General features: G+C 34.0%; 1 protein-coding gene and 1 long non-coding RNA gene across 5 annotated transcripts in view; both read left to right on the plus strand.

The window, feature by feature from the left end:
• The window catches only part of LOC106877721 (cGMP-dependent 3',5'-cyclic phosphodiesterase), a 434,395-nt gene that overhangs the window by 65,436 nt on the left and 363,546 nt on the right, over positions 1-5,413 (plus strand). The window lies entirely within an intron of this gene.
• Positions 1-5,413, plus strand: part of LOC128249297 (uncharacterized) — a 15,319-nt gene that overhangs the window by 7,956 nt on the left and 1,950 nt on the right. The window lies entirely within an intron of this gene.

Below are 5,413 nucleotides of genomic sequence, written 5' to 3' on the forward strand. Positions count from 1 at the left end.
TATATATATATATATATGTATGTATGTTTTCATATGTATGTATATATATATATATATATATATATATAAGTATATATATGTATATATATACATATGTATATAGGAATATGTATATACCATATAGGTGTATGTATATATATATTAATATATATACATTAATATATATGCACATATATATATATTCACATACATTAAATACACACACACACACACATATATATATGTATATATATACATGCACACAAACACACATATACATACATACATATATATACACACACACACACACATATATGTATATACACAGACACACGCATGTGCACACGCACACATGCACAAAGAGTTTACATGACAAGCAGTCCTATTTATAAATAGTCACACACTTGTGGATGTTCATTTGACTAAGCAAAGGATTACCTATACGGAATAACAGCAGCCTGAAATTATTGTCTACACCTCAGTGAATATCTATGAATGTCTTTTATATACATGTGTGCGACTACATATTTGTGTGTGCACGTGTGTGTAAGAATGCTTATATTCCATGTATCTTCATAGGACACCATTCAAGCAAAACAACGATGTGCTCACATCACCCATGTCAGCATTGAAAATTGAACATACAGATGTCACAAGCAAGTCAAGTACTGGCTCCATACAAATAACTTATATATATCATCATCATCGTTTAATGTCCGCTTTCCATGCTGGCATGGGTTTGACGGTTTGACTGAGGACTGGTGAGCCAGAGGCTGCACCAGGCTCAATCTGATCTGATAAAATTTCCATGACTGGATGCCCTTCCGAAGATTTAGGAGGAACTTCCTGGAAAGTTGCGAGGATTTAGGAGCAACTTCCTGGAAAATTGCGAGGATTTCCTGGAAAGTTCCGACGATTTAGAAACAACTTCCTGGAAAGTTCCGAAGATTTAGAAACTTCCGATGATTTCTTGGAAAGTTCCGAGGTTTTAGGAGCAATTTCCTGGAAAGTTCCGAGGATTTAGGGGTAACTTCCTGGAAACATCCGAGGATTTCCTGGAAAGTTCCGAGGATCTAGGAGCAAATTCCTGAAATGTTCCGAGGATTTAAGATCAACTTCCTGGAAAATTCCGATGATTTCCTCGTAAGTTCCGAGGATTTAAGATCAACTTCCTAGAAAATTCCGGGAAATTTTCGAAGATTTCATGGAAAGTTCCTAGGATTTCCTGGGAAGATCCGAAGACTTCCTTGTAAATTCCGAAGACTTCCTGGAAAGATCCGAGGACTTCCAGAAAAGTTCCGAGGATTTCATGTAAAGTTCCTAGGACTCCCTGCAAAGTTCCGAGGACTTCCCAGAAACTTCCAAAGGTTCATGGAAAGTTCCGAGGACTTGATCTCTTTTGTCTCCAAAAAACATTGAATGATGCTTTCTTCCTTCAAAGTTTGGTTTCCATTTTTTCTACATATTCCTCTTTTCACATCGTTTTTTTTTCTTTCTCTGGCAGGGCTTTGAAATTCTGTAAATAGTCCTTCAGTTATTATGTCTTTAAGAAGAACTTCTTTTACATCTGGATTGAAACTTAGACTTGCTTTCTCTAGTTCTACTATCTTATTATTACACTTTAACACTTCCTCTTCTTCCTCTTCTCTTCCTGTATAACCAATTGGTTTACTTCTGGTTGGGGATGCATGCTTTTATGCATGCTTTTATGCATTATAAGTTGCTTCCTTGTTTTCCCGTCAATATCATTCAACTTATTTTAGATCCACTCAATAATTCCTGCCTCATATTTTATTACTAATACTTCCCTTTTGTTGATTGCTTATGTGATATTTCCCAAATTTAATTTGGATTTTAAAATCTTCTTTCTAAAAAGATATTCTCTATAGAAGACATTTTTGTTTCCATTACAGAATATTTTTTAAGAATTCTAAGGTAGTTAAATTCTTCTTCTACATTTAATAATCATATATTATTATTATCAGGTTGATTCTTTCCAGCACTTACTATAGATTTTCCTTGCTTCACCTCCATCATAGCACATTTCTCATTTCTGAAGGTGATCTCAGTATCACTTCTAAATTTTCTTAGAGTTTACACTATAGCATTCAGTTTAATCTTGTCTTTGTCAAAAAAAGCTTTAAGCATTTAAGCCAATAGCATCCAGCCCAAATGTTCTTCCTGTTTTATGTTCAAACCAACCAGATCTGGTCTCTCACCCCTTCCCTACAATGTCATTCCAAAAATAAACAACTACATCATTGAAATCTTGAAACAAGAGATAATACGTGATTAATTAATTCAAAACAATGTGAAGAAACAAGTATTAGATCTGACAGCATAATTTGAATGCTAAAGGGTTAAATTGTCTGTAAACGTGAGCAGATTAACTTACTCCTAATCTATTCAGTAAGTATCCTTCCCTAGCTTTGTTTACTGCAATCAACAAAGGGATTAATGTGCTTATGAACAACATAGGAGAGAGGCTGTTCTGTTGAAAGATTTCTTTTCTGATCTGTATTTTTGTTAATCTTTCACCTCCAAGTGTTATCTGTACTCTCCAACATCTTCTTGCATTTTGTAACAGACATCCAAGGTTTTCTGAGATCTTGAAGAGTTCTGGGAGCCACTTTTTCTATGTGTGTAGAATTAGATCATACAATTTTCTATTAGCATTTCATGCAATGCATAAATTTGTTATTTTCTTCTCTTTCTGCAATTCCTCAAAATCATCTTGGTGAACAGTAATTTGTCTTTCATTTCTCTGCATTTTTTATTGTCTTTTTTTTATTGACTTCTTTGTTCATCAGATAAATAGGTGTTTCATATAAGTGCTGGTATACATCTTCTGCAATTATCCCTGATATGAGATTTCACATAAGTGGTAATAGATATGCATTTCAATGCAGCATTTCTTTTCAATGTCTTTCAGTATCAAGCAAGTTCCTCCTTTTGTTAATCATATTGATACATACCAGGCACAGACATGGCTCTATGATAAGGAGTTTGCTTTGCTTCCCATCCACATGGTTCCAGATTCAGTCTCATTGCATAGCACCTTCGGCTAATGCCTTAAGCTGATCAAAGCCTTGTCAGTGGATTTGGTAGATGGAAACTGAAAGAAGCCTGTTGTGTGTGTGTGTATGTGTTTGTGCTTGTTCCCTCCTCCCCACTACTTGACAGCCAGTGTTAGTATGACTATGTCACTCTAACTTAGCAGTTCAGCAAGACAGACTGATAGAATAAGTACCAGACTTTAAAAAATTTCACTTCTCAGAGTGCTTGATTTCACTTGCTCCAACTAATTTTGTAAGAGCAAACAACAACCTGTTGTCAAGGGTCTCAGAGATTCACACACGGTCTCTTTCCATGATATTTTAACATCCAGTCATCAAATCCTCACTGTCTCCAATAAAGCAGTTTTCTGATCATGTTCTACCCTCATGTCAAGTCTAATTTTTCCAAATTTCTCAAACCCAGATGTTAATGCTCCTATCATCATCATCATCATCATCCTCTTCTTTCAATTCTGTTTTCATTTCTTGCTGAGTGTCTTCCTGACACCTAGGGTAAAGAAACTCTATATATTGGTAGGCCATTAAAATACACAAGCCAGATTGTTTATTTACAAAGTCATGTGATAGGATAAAAAATGGGTAAGAAAGACAGAAAAACGAAAAGAAGAAAGGAAAAAAGAAAACAGAAAAAAAGGAAAGAAAATTCACAGTGACAATGCTTTTCTCAGTATATGTGACGTACCAGTTAAGGCAATCTTTTGCACTTCTTGTATGGCTGGTAAGCCAAGGATCATCCTCAAATAATTTTCAGTTCCTTTTGTAATCATTCCAAGTGCTCCTACAACCACTGGTATTGTAACCATCTTGAGATGCCACATTTTTTCGATTTCAATCGGTAAATCTTTATATTTTCTGAGCTTATCAAATTCTTTTGCCAAAATATTATGACCACAGGATATGGTCATGTCAATCAACGAACAAACTTTATTGTTTTGGTCTTTCACAACAATATCTAGTTTATTAGCTTTGATGGTCCAGTCTATATCATTAATATTAGTATTATTATTTAAAGTGGTAGATAACAGAATCAGTAGAGAATTAGACAAAATGCCTTGCAGTATTTTGATTATGTCGTTTTACTTTCTGAGTTTAAAATCTTGCTGAGTCATCTTTGCTTTTCATCCTTTCAAGATCAATGAAATAAGTACCAATCAATTATTGGAGTCAATTTAATCAACAGATCCTCCACTCACCCACACCTCCACACACACCTCCACACATACCTACACACACATTCATACACCTACACACACACACACACACACACACACACACACACACACACACACATTCATACCCACCGAGAAAAGAAATTTCTGGCTTTGTACCAATATTGTAAATCATTATGTTGATAATATTGATGATGATGATGACGACAATGATGATAACTACGATGATGACAATGATGATGACGATGATGGTGGTGACAATGATTATGATGATGATGAATGATGAGGACAATGACGATAACGATGTAGATGATAATACACATGATGCTCATTCATGATGGTGGTGATGATAATGAAAATGCTCACCACTAACGCTAACATCGCCGTCATCACCACCGCAACCATTGACAAAGCATACTGCCAGTTAATTAAATAGTTGTACTTGGTCATTCTCATTGACAATTCTCTATACTCACACAGCCAGCCATTTGCATATATTTTCAATAGATGTGTTTTTACCACTGCCTCTCCTCCTCCTCCTCCTCCTCCTACTACTACTACTACTACTACTACTACTACTACTAACTACTACTACTACTACTACTACTACCACTACTAGAGTCCCAATTCGAGAATGTTTATTTGCTCACCATCCCTAGAAATAAATATCTCTTTCATTATATCAATAATTATTATTGAACAATATTTTATTAAATGATTCTTTCTAATATAACTTCATTAAATTTATTCTAGCTAGGATGGATTAAAGAATCATAATAATAGGAATATTAATAAACAATAATTAAATAGCATCATTAAACAAGTTGAATAATTCAATTAAGAATAATTATAATTAAGAGTAACAAAATTAATATTGTAAAACAAAAAAAAAAGAATAAACAGAAGCTAAAAACTGTAAAAATAAAAGATTTCCATTATTTTCTATTTGCTATTGTTTCACACTCTAGCATTCAACTTATTTTCTGAGCGTACTACAGTTTTTGTTGATATATCAAATTAAGCCTGCTATTGGTAAAAGAGTTAGTGAGTTATTGCCAAAGGTAATGTGAGAACTTAAAGTTTAGAAACTGCAGTGGTAGTAACTATTGGAATATCTTCAAGCCATGGGCTGAAGTTCAATACCTTTTTTTTTCTTTTCTTTTCTTTTTTTTTTTTTTTTTTTTTTTT

Source organism: Octopus bimaculoides, chromosome 13, assembly GCF_001194135.2.
Source record: "Octopus bimaculoides isolate UCB-OBI-ISO-001 chromosome 13, ASM119413v2, whole genome shotgun sequence".
NCBI lineage: Eukaryota > Metazoa > Mollusca > Cephalopoda > Octopoda > Octopodidae > Octopus > Octopus bimaculoides.